Source organism: Lepidochelys kempii, chromosome 17, assembly GCF_965140285.1.
Source record: "Lepidochelys kempii isolate rLepKem1 chromosome 17, rLepKem1.hap1, whole genome shotgun sequence".
In the NCBI taxonomy this organism is placed as follows: Eukaryota; Metazoa; Chordata; order Testudines; family Cheloniidae; genus Lepidochelys; species Lepidochelys kempii.
Window position 1 is genome coordinate 11101198 of NC_136396.1, and position 14750 is coordinate 11115947.

The 14750-nt window shown below is 41.7% G+C and overlaps 1 protein-coding gene across 1 annotated transcript in view; it reads right to left on the reverse strand.

Annotated features, from left to right (window-relative positions):
- EXO5 (exonuclease 5) overlaps positions 1-13575 on the reverse strand; it is a 282419-nt gene extending 268844 nt beyond the window's left edge. Inside the window, exon 1 of the mRNA XM_073315288.2 lies at positions 13490-13575. The gene's annotated coding sequence lies outside the window, so the exon portion shown is untranslated. The remainder of the gene's footprint in view (positions 1-13489) is intronic.
- Positions 13576-14750: the final 1175 nt, after the last annotated feature.

Below are 14750 nucleotides of genomic sequence, written 5' to 3' on the forward strand. Positions count from 1 at the left end.
CAACTCCACTTTTTCATGCCCACATTTTCTGCACACCCCAAAACTCAGATCTGCACCTACAACGGGGGTCAGTACTTGCAAAACTGAATATTCGAGTGTACAAATTTAATTATGTCTGCAGGTCACCTTCCAACAGCTGACTGCAAGCACAGAATGTGCTCTGCTGCTTGGTTACATGTCCTATGGTATTGTTTCAGTTTCCTGACTGGAGGACTTCAACACAGCATGTATGGGTAATTTTATGATCAGGTTTACAATTTAAAATTCACTTTCAATGAACATTCTAGCATGCAAGCTAACCAATTGATTTTCCATGAATGTTCATGCTAGTCAAACTAAACTGTCTGAATGTGTGCAGAAGGAGTCACAAACAGTCTAAGGGAAAATTACTTTCAATTTTGAATACTTGTTCTTGGGAAAAATAATCCATTATTTAGTCACAAAATAAAAATGTACGCTAGAAGTGTCTACAGTATTTTAAGGTTAATGAGGACCTTTGTGGAGGACAGAAATTCCATTTCACAAAAGATTTTGAGATTTCAGAATTTGGCTTCATTTGGAGTCAGAACAAAATGTGAAGATATTTAATTTCTCTCATTTTGGATCAAAATGTTTGATTTAGCTAAAACTGAATCAAACAATTTTATTTAAAAAAACCTGTCATACAATACAAAATATTAAAAATATTCTAACCCAAAAATCATTTCAGAACAAAAAAAATCAAAAGGCTTAATTCTGATAATTTCATAATGGGATATTTTGACATTGAATGTATTTTGGCTGTGTTTCCCTCCCCCCAGAAACAAATTTTCGGCAAGATTGATGTGCTTTCACAAATCATTACAAGGGAGCTGCATTTTCCAATGGAAAATGGTTCTGCTAAAGTGATATGGACCAGCTCTAGTTAGTCGGCAAACTCCTCAGCTGCTGTCAATCAGTACAGCTCCATTTAAGTCAAATTCCTCCTAATAGGTGTTACTAGGACTGACACAGAGCATAAACATTTTGCTGGTCCTCTGCATAGGGGTTGAATTGTGTCCTAACAGAAAACAGGGCTAAATTTGTCAGATAAACTGTTCATTACAAGTTGCTCCCACAGCTGTAATGCAGATGCATAGGCAAGACAGCAGATATGGAGCACTGTAACTATAGCAAGCAATAGCATGACCATCTGTTATGGGACTTCAGGAAGGCTCAGATTCAGATGTAGACCCCAGTGTTGCAGCTCTAGCCCATGATAAATACTCCACGGCCGGAGAGATTCCTGATGTCTCCCTCTAGGTACTCATATGGCCCTAGTCATCATAGTATCTCAGTGTCTCACAATTATTAATGGATTTCACCCTCTCAGCTGCCCTGTGAGGTAGAGCAGTATCACCCTTCTTTTACAGATGGGGAGTTAAGGTACAAGGTAGATGTAATTAATGGCCTAAGGTCATGCAGGAAGCTTGTGGCAGAGTTGGGAACTGAATCCAGTCTAATGTGCACCCACTAGTGATGCTCAGACTGAGGCTCGTGAGCCTCAAGTGGCTCTGCAACGGGTCTCCTGTGGCTCTTTGCAGCCCAGGGTATTAAAACGCTGGGATTTAATTATTAACCAAACTAAGTTATTAACCAATCAGGATGCTTTTACTAGGTTATTAACCAATTGTAGTTGATAAAATAATAGTTGGACAGCCATTTTGCTGTGTAATGTGTGTGTATAGATGGAACAATGAATTCACACAACTGTGGCTCTTTTGGGCAATACTGATCACTAATTTGCCTTCTGAACCACTGAGGTCTGAGTATCACTGTACTAGATCATCCTTCCTCCCGGTCATAGGACTGAAGAGACAAAAAGGTCTTTGTCTGATCAGTCCCAGACTTTGCTCAACAGACACGTTTAGGGTGGCAGATAGTTGGATAGTTGACTCATCAAGTCAAACTTAACACAGGAGCTCACAGTGCTAGGCGATCTCTGACACATTGATTCACTTGCCATGCATGGACTTCTGATAAGGCACCATATAGCTACTTGTAGCTTTTATTCCTTTCAAGTGCAGCCTAACCTTTGATGACTTCTTCACATTCCTTTCAGAATGATTTCTATTACAGTACATTTTTCCTCCACTACTGACATTTTGTGCTTACGATTTTTCTTTTTATTTAATCCCACTGAGTTTAAAATGTGGGGTTCTGGGAGGTTGGGAATACTCAGCTTGTACCCAGCTTGGTTGATGAGCTCATGCAAGTGACGGGAAAAGTTTAATTAAAATGTCCATCTCTCCAGGGGCAAAAACTCTTAATTTCTGTTTTGGGGCTCACGCAACACTCTCCCTTCCTTTGTAGCTCAGTCTTTGTTAGTCACAAATGGAGAACTCAGATGCACTTCCTTGGGGTTCAGACCTCACTGCCTCCCCTTGTCTCTTAGCCTAACAGTGACAGCACCCACTTTCCTCCTCTCCCCACATATGACTTGATGAACTGTCTCTTTCTAAAGATGACCTTTGGTTTTCACTCTTCTAATGGAGACCATTTAGAATTGCCTTGTGATGCAGATTCTTTCAGAGTTGGTGGTCCTCATTCTGAAGCAATTTGTGCGCCACGTAGGCAAGGCACATAGGGTGAAATCTTGTCGCACTTGCCTTCAATGGTGCTGGAATTTTCACCTTGGTGCTTTACCATATTTAGCACATGAGACAGTGTAGCTTATGAAACACAAACATGCTGCACCATATTTTCTCTATAATACATCTATGCGCACATTTGTGGGGAAAAAACAGACCCCGTCCTGCAGCCCTCACCCACAGGAACAAGTCTGACACATGAGGTGAATTATACCACTTAAAGTCCAGAGCCTCTGGACAGTTTCATCCCAAAGCCGTTCCGCTGGTATCAGTGTGACTGCTGGCATGAGTAAGGATTACTCGAGGAGCTGAGGGAGCTGGCCCACTATTTGTTCTCAGTATTCAAAAATACAGTTGGGTAAGAACATTGTTTGTGCAAAGTGCTAAATGTAGTAATATATTCCCAGCATTTAACTTCAGGCTACTCCTTGCCCTATCACATTGAAGAGAGTTAGAATTGGACATGATTTCCCAGGAGTAAGAGAAATCCCTGTTCATAGGCTTATAAAGGTTGACTTGTGAGCAAACTCTTCTACAGGGCAATTTCAGATGCTCTAAATGACATTTTAAATTCTTATGATTTTCCATTTGCAAAGCAATGTTGCTCTCCCAAATGACAAGCAAACCAAGCTGACTTCCCAGAAGCCAGTGGGTAAAGCCTGGCTGTGTTTTTTTTTTAATTGCTTTAATTTCTGTAAGTCCCCCAAAATGACCAAAGGTTAAAAAAAAATCTAATAAAAAGATTATGAATGTATCCCTATTTTACCATTTAGTGGGGAAGGGTAGCAGGCCAGCTACCTGATAAGATATATCAATAATTTTTATTATGAACTACAGTGGAAGCACATTTAACTCAGAACCATTAGCAGAGGAAATAGATTAGCTGTAAGAGCTAATGGTAAAGTGCAGTATAAATATTTACATTAATATATGACTAAGTCTTTTATTAACAGGCCATATTTTCTCCACATTTGTCTGCCGTTTATTATGGGATTTTAAACTGGATTTATACCCCTGTAGGATTTTCTAATTTATCTATAGAGGAAGAGATCCTAAGCCCTATTAGGATCCTTTATGCCACTGCAGATTGCGAAGGTCTTTGCATGGTTGCATAATGGTGGGCATTTTTTTTAAAGTGTGTATCTGAAGTCCTTCTGCCTCTGAGAAATTAAGCAATGGACAAGACAATGGAGATACTGGAACAGATTCCTATCTGGTGTGAATCACCTGATTTCATTGCCTTTCATGGAACTTTATCAGTTTACACCAGCAGAGGGTCTGGCCCAGAAAAGATTTCAGATTCTTCCTAGAACTTCTCCTCAGTTCTTTATTTCTCCTCTTTATTTTTAAATGAAGAATTTTTTTTTAAACCATGGTATTTAGTCTCCTTTTTAGATTAGACTCACATATTATCTGGATAAGCCACACAGCCTTATTCTCTGGCCACACTCTGTGAACGCTTGGAAATTCTCTTTGCTCCAGTTCTAATAGCCCGCTCCACAGCTTAGTGAAGTGAAAAGATGCAGTGACTTCAGTGGGCTTTAGATTAGGCCCAAAGTGAATCAAGAACGTTGATGGAAATCAGCCAGGAACTCAGCCCAGTCCATGCAGAGCCTTCAGGTGCATCATTAAGTGGCAGTGGGAAAGCCTCCTACTCTAAATATTAAAACTATAGAAAAATATTAGGGAGAGTCAGCATCACCAGTCAGTGACAAGGGGACATTCTTTCTGACCCCAAAGAAGTCAAGCCCTAGAAGGAACACTTTTATTTCCTACTGTCCAAAGTTCTGAGGTTCCCTCGGGCAGCAGCACAACGTATCGAAAATGACTTGACATTTAGTTTTTATCTGCTGGCACTGAAAGGCTTATGGCTTCCTGTCACGTACAATTTAGGAAGCGATGGTCTTATTTACGATCATGTCTTAGATGTGCTCGTAAATACCACGGATTAATCCAGGTCCCAACTTTTCTGAGGTTGGCAAGTGTCAGCGGTTTTGGTTCAGATCCATCATTAGTGAATAGAATGCAAATATTAGAACTGTCTCTCTTATTGTTTTTCTGACGGCTTACCATTTTTCCTTCCCGTTTTTGCTATTAATTATGTACAAACCAATCGTCTGCTGTATGGTTATAAAGAAAAAAATAAGATAACATGTCCCAAAGAGCCTGTAACTTAAAAGCCCCGATTAATGAAATTCACCCAGATCGGCACACAGGCACACTCTCCTTCCTCCTCCACAAAATATGAATTGTAGGATTGGAGCCTACAGCCTGATTCTGCTTGTTGATCTTTGAGGACAGACTCTTATGCCCATGCAAACCTTGGTTAAATTCAGTTCAGTAAATTCACTGGAGTTCTGCATAGATACAAAACTCTGCTGGACTTGAATTTGGTTGCAGGAATGAGGCCTAATCTATGACCAGGAAGATCAGAGGCAGGAAAAGAGGGACAACAGAGGTGAATTTTTCCTGTATAAAATAGATTCTATTCCCGAACTAAAAGGGCTTATTGTTTCAGGCCCCATCAACAACTCCCCTCCCCCAAACATACACACTTTTTTCCAAAAATACTGAGGTTATAAAAAAAAAATAAATAAAAGCTCAGATGGTCAAAAACCTCCAGAAATCCTAAAAAAATGGGTTTAAATTAAAGAACCTTGAACTTGTTCGAGGATCCTCTGTTTTTATTTTAAACCACACACAGCCTTCCATTTATTGCAGAAGAATTTAAGTTAAAATATATATAGAGAGTCAAATATTAGGGAATTAGGATCTAGGCAAATGATATATGTCAGATATACTATCACATGAACCTTGCATTTTGTTCTGAAGCAGACTTGAGAAATATGTATTTCAGGCTCATGCCACCAATTTCCAATTTCAACTATCCTGTAAGAAGATTATGAGAAATTGTCACCTAGGGTCACTTATGAATCTCCATCTAGGACCGTTTTGAACAGCATCCCAAATCCTCATAGCATCAGGACTAATTCAATCAGACCTGTCAGCCACACCTACATATAACTCTCCCAAGCATGAGGGGAGTACAGAACATTTGTTTAAAGCATTGATAAAGGATACTGTGCAGTGCTTTCCATGAATTTGCCCGGCAGGGATTTGCCTGGCAAGAGCAGGTTTTACTGAAATGCTGTAATAACAAAGGTAGGAAGGGGGAGTCCTTTTTTCCACCGGCTGTTTTAACAAATGAACTTCATCACTCATGCTCTAGTGGTGCCATCTGCAGTCTTCACTTTATTTATTGGTGTTTCCCAGTCCCTTTAAAAAAACCAACATCTCAAAGGTGCTTACTAAGAATCCTGCCGTTTGATTCCCAAAAATTGTATTTTTGTGTGATGATAGCACCGTAAGGCCAGAGTCCAAAAACACTGTTTCCAAAACACGGTGAGGTCTGCTGGTGTAAATGGGTGTAGCTCCATTGATTTATTGATTGCATGTGTGCATCTATCCATTTTTCTGCCTGGATTTCCCTCAGATCTGTTATTGCAGCCTGAAAGCACAACCCTTCTATTCCTACTGTGGCAATTGGTATTGAAGAGCATGGGATATGCAGGTCATGGACAGATTCATTTGGCTTCTACAGAATAAAATGACCAGTAATTTTCAATGTGTCTACCTTTTCTTGGCCTTGCAGTTTCGGTTACTTTACTAACCCATTGCTTTACATGTAAGTGTCAGAGGGTAGCTGGCCTTTTTAAAGGCTCAAGGGCCCAGCCTACCTCTAACAGGCTCCACAGTGGGGAAAATGAGGCAGCTTCACGTTCAGCTCAGAGTAGTGAACTCACTCAGTAACTGGGAGATGGTTAATTAGGCAGGGAAGCATCTAAGCGTAATAGAAGACTAAGGACCTCAGAGGGGGGACTCTGGAGGAGAAAGGGCTGTTAAAAAGACAGAAGGATAGCAGACAGAGGACCCCTCCAGCAGACTGGTGACAAGCAGCCATACAAAACAACACCCTGAAGAGGCAGAAGCAGGGAAAGAGTCTGGGAAAGACAACAGAAGTAGCTCAGGGAGCAGGAAGGGACGGAAGGGGATTGGTTCTGGCTCTTCCAAACAAGAGCCTGGAGCTGGAACCCAATGAAGCATGTGGGCCTGGGTTCCCCTACCACACCCAGCGAGGGACTTTTAGAGAAGAATTTCCTAAATTCAAGCAAACTAGGGCTGGTTAGCTCCTACTGGAGCCAAGGAACATCCACCTCACCATTCTCCTTAAAGGGAACAAAGACTATTGAGGACTTGCACCAGGAGGAGTGGGCTCTTAACAAGGACTTGGCAAGGCAGAGTCAGGGTGGTGGCATAAGGGACAACGGAACCAGGCTGGTGTACCATTGCCTTGCAGCAGGACAAATGCAAAGTGTCTGTATTCCAGAAGTTCTGGCCCTGTATCATTTCTCCCTCTTTTGAAGTGAGATGAAGTCTGCTAGATTGGCAGAACTGTTTTCATTAAATGACTACCGGTCGGTCAGTGGAACTGCTACTTTTCACTGCGTGTCCCACTGTTGTTCTGGAGGGACCATATATACAAATGAGAGAGCAGTCCAGTCCCTGTGGCACAATCCATATTTGGACAGCTGATGCCATTTTGATAGTGGCATTTGTAAGGTGGCCAAGAGTCCATTAGACACAAGAGTGCTGGGTTCTCCTGACAGCTGAGTGGGAGCTCAGAGATTGTGAGGCAGGAGAGAAAAGAAAAGGAAATACAGATGGCAGGTAATGGAAACATGAGGGCTATATGGGACCATTATAATAGAAAATGAAAGAAAGGTGGTGGGGAGAGGAGGTGTTATCTGAAAATGATCAGATTCTGGGCAGATTCTGGGCAGATTCTCACTTAACACGATTCAATAAAGCTCCACCGAAGTCAGAGAAGTTACACAAGCCGCGGATCTGGCCCATTGTCTCTGCTACAGTTATGGTACTGGAAAAACAGCTCTGCAGTTCTCTCAGGCAAGTTAATCACAAGATGACACACTTCTCAAGTCAGAGGCACACAACCATATGCCAATGTTTTTGTTAAAGGTTTCATTAGGGTCAATCAACACTGTAACTGATAGCTGAGTGTGTATGTGTCATACTAAAACTGAAGCCAATTTTTAAAAGAAACGTAAAGAACCTTACCATTATAATTAAGTTGCCTAATTCAAGTTCTAGTTGTGAAGATACCCCCGCTTCGCAAATCTTCTAAAGAAGAAGCAAATCCTCTCCCTCCTTATAGTTAACTCTGCCTGATGTCAAATGATGTCTTCGGTATTGCACTCATGCTGAGATAACAGCTTCAGACTCTAAACTCATTTGAAGGTTGGCAAGCTCAACACTACGATCTGAGCTCTGTTATGTCTCCATCAAGGGATTCTTCCCCGCGTCCCCGAATAATACCAACTTCCTAGGTAAGTTCATGTCATCTCTTTTTCTGCTTAACTATACTACAGACAGATGCGTGTAGCTTTTTGTTGGGAAGAGAAAGGTGGGCTAATAGGCCATTTTTTGATAAAGTTTAGAATTCTGGATACGCAAAGGACATGGTTAGATAGGTTAGGGCCAAACTTTAGGTTTTGTTAAGGAAAAGACATGTGGGGAGCCACACCTTTATGAAGCTTGTTGCCTCTTTGTGTCGACTATGGGTGACGAGTACATGGCACTAACTCAAGGAGGAGGGTATCTGTGTGAAAGTGGAGCTACCTGGAGGAAGACTGATGTGGGAAGAGAATCAAGCTTGGTAAGTCTATCCTAAAAAAAACCCAGAGCTGGTTTAAGCTTTTGGGATAGGGACTGTGACTACCTCTATACTTGCACAGTTCCTAGCAGGATTTAGCCTCAATCCTGATCAGAACCTCTGGCTTCTACTGTTATATTAAACACCACCACATAGCTCCTATATAGGGCTTTTCATCAGTACAGCTTAAAGCACTTTTCCAGGAGGTAAGCATCATTTTCCTCATTTCACAGATAGGGAAACAGAGGCACAGGGAGCAGAGACTTGTCCTAGGTCACCCAGCAGGCCATCAGCAGCGCTAGGAACCGAACCTGGTCTCCAGAGTCCCAGTCCAGTGCTCTATCCACTAGAGTGCATTACCTAGTGTTTGGTAAATATTTACAGACTTTCTCAGTAACTAACAGGCAAAAGCCCAGTTCTTGGGGCTCTTCAGCCCCATTCTGGCCTTTCCCTCCCGCTCCATCACCTCAGTTCTTTCTTAGGCAAATTCCTGACTTCAACAGGAGTTTGCTTAAGTAAAGCTTGAAGAACAGAGTTGGGTGAAATTTTCTGAATGAAAAAATGCAAACGTGGGCGGGCCGAAACTTTTTGCAACTTTGCGCCAAACAAAACACCAAAAAGAACGCCCTCCCCACAGAACCTCTCCCCCCCAAATTTCATTGACACTTTATAACTGAAGCATTTTGATTCTTCAGTTCAAAAGACTTATTTAAAAAAAAATAATTTGAAAATATTAAAAAAGTGAAAGTGAAAACCAAAGTGTGTTTCAGGTTGAACAAAATGGTTAATTTCAGGTTGAACAAAATGGTTAATTTGACCCACAATGACTTCCCCCACCCCAAACTTTCGGTTTGACCAGTGAACCGAAAAAAATGTTTGTTTTTTTTAAATTCTAGTAAGGATTATAGGGTAGATCAGCAGTTAGTGTAAACTGGCTTTATAACTCAGTTCAGGCAAGCTATGCCAATTTCCAGCGCTGACCCTCAGGAGCTGTGTCAAGAATAGGTCTGCAGAGTTTTTACACAGACCAAGTTCTGGTCTCAGTTATGCACAGTTAAAACCAGAGTCACTTCATTAATTTTAATGCCGCGACTCTGGATTCAACCCAGTAAAGCTGAGATCAGAATTTGGAACATTTCTGCTGATATTTATGCTTCCAATTGCTCCAGAATCTCGCTTGGTGATGTCAGCAGAGGATTAACACAGAAGTCTAGTTGAGACTCAATTAACTTGTAGTTTGGCAGTTTTTGAAATTTAAATATTTTTCAATATGATCAAAAAGCTACTTAAATATTTTATGCTGCTCTTAGTCACCTTTCAGTTATTAATATGTCTAACTAGGGCCTCCAGTTTGAGCTTCCTGCTATAAATATGATGGTTTTGAATGATTTCCTGAATGCATTAAAAGTGAAAATCTTAGAATAAGAGAACAATATCACCCGAGGCCCTGTACGCGGGTTTAATCCATCCTCAGCAGAAATCTAGTTAGCAATTTATACAGCCCTCATAACCATCTAAGCACCTCATAATCATTAATGGATCAGACCCTGTGATGTAGGGAAGTATTATCCCCATTTCTGTCAGATGGAAAATGGAGGTACTAAACAGATTAGGTGACATACCCAGCATCACACATTAGGGCTGCGGGCTCAGCCAGAAATTGAACACATGTTTTTTGTGTCAAAACACAGCATCCAATATACTAACCTATCCCTCCTGCCCCTTCACTGTGGTGTGTAGAACATTTCTATATGCAGAAACAAAGCTTGGTGTGTGAGAGAGGAAATGCAGCCACAAATCCTGTAAGAAAAGGACAAGGTTTTTTTAAAAAGTGACAATTAAGTGATTTTGGGGTGCCCATATTTTTGTGTGCCCAGACTGAGGTACCTTAAACAGATCTGATTGTCAGAGAGTAGGTGCTCAGCATTTTCTAAAAATCAAGTCCCTTTATGATGCCTCAGACTGAAAAATGAACAAACACAAAAATTTCAGTGAAAACTTACTCATCACTCGCAGCCAAGATTTTCAAACACAACCAGTGATTTTTTCTTATTACATTAGTTCATATGTTTATAAGCATCCCATACCCCTCTTCGCTTTCCTTATCAGCTTGTGTTATTTATTTCAGCTCATGTGCACACTGTTCTTGCCTAATGGGGTTATAAAGCACAAAGTGCTGCGAAAGGATGCTTCCACTCATCTGCTCATCAATTTCATCTCTCCATTATGTTGTAGGCTTCCTGATGAATGGGAATCCTCAATGATCAGTAGTTAGCTGGTAGTTAAAGCCCAGGCTTTGTCCTGAATTTATACAGGCATGGAATGCTAATCAGGGAAGAGATTTCACTTTGAGTTACTGTACATGAAGATTCAGCCACTTACTATCTGGCTATGAAGGAACCAGCAAGGATACTTTTTTGAAAAAGATCCAACACAGAAAAAAAAAGTTCAGAAATGTTAAGAGGATTTTGAGACGCCCCTAGTCAGAAAATGCATTTGGGCCCACAGGGCTAGATTTTAATGTCACCATCTTCCCTGAATAAGGGGTGCCTTTGATGTAACTATTTTCACAATTCCCCTGTGAGGTAGGGAAATGCTATTATCCCCATTTTAACTGAGGGACAGATTAAGGGGACCTTTTTTTCCCCCCCAAGGTATATAGGTGCCTTGTGGGAAGTTAGGTGCCTGAGTGCTCTTGAAAAATCCCACCAGCTGTTTATTTGCATCTTATTCTTTAGGCACCTAAATACCTTTAAAAGTCTGGCTCTGACTTGTCTGTGGCAAAGCAAGGCATCGAATCTGCATCCCCCAAGTCCCAGCCTAGCTCCCTACCTATTTACCCATCCTCCCTCTCCTTGCTTTGGTGGGGAGCGAGTTACTTCCCCTCTTGTTATGGAATTGCCTGGCCAGCTGCGGAGCCCTGCTGGACTCTTACTCCTCTGCACACCTGAGGGAGGGCTGTGAATCTGTCCCAGAGGTAGCAATAAGGGTCAGATGACATGGATGCTTGAATATGCCACAGCTGCATACAGAGCAACAAAGGCTCGGAGGGGCTAAAAGAAAAATCACTTAGTGCACAAAGGTCCTGTGCTCTCCTTTGCATGTCAGGCAGATGAAGGGCAAGCAACAAGTCCCACAACTGTCTGTAACAAAGCTGCCACTCGGAGGCTTGATCCTCCTCAGAGACGGGCTGGCCGAGGAACTGAACAGCAGCCCATTTGCAAACAGGTTAAGGATATTCAGGATCAACAGGGTCAGAGCCAGCATATCTCAGGACATCTGTGCTTCACCAGCACGTAAGGACGATCCAAGAAACAGGCATCCCATCGCAACAGCAGTATGGCATTCTGCTCTGCCTTATGGCCATAGGCTAATTCCCGGCTGGACTTCAGCCTATGTGCACTATGTTCGAGACACTGAGAGAGAGTAACCGCCATTCAGGGGATAGCTTATACCTGCTGAATTTGTTGTAACACACAAACTGCCTCCATTAATAATAGAATCTGGCACTCAGAAACATTTACTAAGTGCTAATTAAAACCCAGTAATGTATGTTTACATTTAGTTGCCATGTGATTTTTAATTCAAAACTGCAAATCAGGTCAGTGTCTAGCATTAAGCAGCTAAAATAACTAGCAATAATTTCTATTGATGGTGCTTGGTGTCTCAGTACTTCAGAGGTTAACTGTTACTAGTTGCTAGAGCATCATATTAGAAGACTAATAGGGCCAGATTCTGCCATCTTCACTTATATCAAACAGCATTTGACTCAAACGAATAGTCACATTTAAGTTTAGCCTGGTTTAGAAAAGTATCTAGTAGCCAATGGGGTTATTCTTTTAAGTTCCATTTGATGAGAGTAAAGATTGCAAATTCTAGGTCATGACTACTGGCTTTGAGTTATATATGTCAATCAAAGAAATGTTTTGTTAATGAGAATATTCTTCCTGTGGCTTGATTTTTTTCCCTCCTGCATGCATTTGCTTTTATGAATCAGTGAAACTGTTTCTAGCTGCAACGCTTATTCTCTTATCAACACACGTGCACACCAGCATGCAGATGGGGCTTCAGCAAGTGTGGATTTCTGCAGAGAAATTAAACATGGGCATTGGGAAACTCTCTTATTTATGCAGGCAGTATTCATATGCAGAATGGGACCACTACATTGGAGACAGAGAGGCACTTCCACACAGCATGGCAGATGGAGCACTTACACAGTAGATACAGAAGAGGAAGAGAAGACAACGGTGTCATATACACTGATCTTCAGGGGTGAGAGAACCAGATTTGGTCAAATCAGAACCAATCAGAATCTTTGCCCAAATCTTGAACTAAGCCAACCCCGACCTTTTTTCTCAGGATCTAAACTTTCTGAGAAGTTGGGCCTGTGCCTTTGCATTTCTGGTTTTCATATGGAACAAGTTACCAAACCACCATAAAGCTATGGCTAAATTTGCTCAGGCTAATAATATATATTAAATCTCTCATTGCGAGCCTGCTCTCAGGCGACTTCCAGCCCAATCTTTGGAACAAACAGGCTTGGATATGCTCCTTATCACAATTCTCAGGTTATGGACTGGTGCTCCAGTCTGCAAAAACAGGAATTTCCTCAATACTCAAGCCAAACCGTCTGTCTGCATTGGTGGGGAAGGGGAGTGGGGGTGGGGGGCAGCCGCTCATTTCCCAAATCCTACTTAGTACAGTCCAAATTCACCCCAGGAGGCTTCAGAGTCTAAGCTAGAACATCAACATGGCTATTTTCAGCACCGTAGTGCAAACCCACATCTGTGGACCTGGGCTCTGAGATTCGTTGCCATGAGGGTTTGGGGGGGGGGGGGGGAGGCAGTGTAGACATACTCTGAGCGATCCCTGAGCAGCACGACTATTTGCAGTTCGCCAGATATCTCTGCCTGCTAATCAAGGGATTTGTTGCACCATCAGTCTTTTAAGCCGAACACCCCATTCAATTCAATGGGCAGTTTTGGGTGGGGGGGAGGGGGGGGGAAGAGAGAGAGAGAGAGAGAGAGAGAGAGAGAGAGAGAGAGAGAGATGGTACCCGGCTGCAGTATATTTGACTTCAGAAAACTCAACCTTTTAGCAGCAGTTTAATTTTAGCTGCTAAGGAATACAAGAAAAATGCAGTACTTACTACCCTTCTTCAGTACTGCAGGCCAGAGCCTCCACTGGTGTAAATTGGTGATGCCCCATGAATTCTGAAGTAACTGCACTAGTTTATGCCAGCTGAGGATCTTCCCCTGTAAATTTTGAGAGAACCCATTGTTTAGCTCTCTAGACATGCAGACAATGCTACTCTTAATTAAAGAAATACCACCATGACAGCTGGGAATTGACAGCTGGAACTTGACCAAAAAGAGTATAATAGTGTTTTTAATTTCTTAAAAAACAAAAAATAAACAAACAACCCCCCCCCCCCACACACACACTCCAAAAAACCCCCAACCCCCCAAAAATTTAATCTGAAAGTTTCTGTTCTAAGTGAACAGCTGTTGATTCACAAAGAGATACTGAAAAGTACTTCACTTCCAACCACACATTTTTTTCTTGTCGGAAAGTACTTTGGCTAAGGAGGAAAAATCTGTCGAAGTTGAGGGGGTGGGGTGGGGGTGGGGACTTGCCAATTGATTTTCAACTTCATTTTCTAAAATGTCATGCCTAAATAATGACTAAGCAAAGGTAGAGTATACAAGATTGCATAAAGGAGTGTGACACTAGATAGATCTACTGCTATTGAACTCACATTTAACTGGTATAATTTTAAACAAACAACTATATTTTGTTTCATAAGGTCTCAGACTGGCATAAGAGGATATTAAACAACAAATGATTTAAATCTCTAGTTTTCTTTTAATATCCTTTCTTTTGCCAACCTCTGAAAGGACCAAACATTTCTACTTTATTTAGATATTCTTATATACAGTCTCCCAATAAGAACAATACACAGCTCTAGTTAAGATGATTCTCTCCCCCACCGCCACCCCGGGTATTTGTATATGTATCTCTAGATAACCTGGTGAGGCCTTCACTTGAATAAGCGTCCATGATTCTCATTCTACAGTCCTTTAAGTTATGCCCTTCTTACCCCAGACCTAGTTAGAAACATTGCCTGTCAGGGAGGGAGTACTAGTTTTATACCACCCAGGCATTATATCAGGCTATTCCTTCCTCTGTGGCAGAGGGACAGAGCCAGCAGCTAGAATCTAGCCAGAGAACCAAGTAACTGCGGCAAAACACAAAGGATGAGACATGCAAGATGTGGAGCATGCAAAAAAACAAAAACAAGCAAACATCACTCGGTTGTAACAAACACACAGACGATCCCCCTTCGTAAAATAATTATACGGTCAAAGCCAAGCAGTACGGCTACCTTGTTCACTAACCGTTGTAAGGGG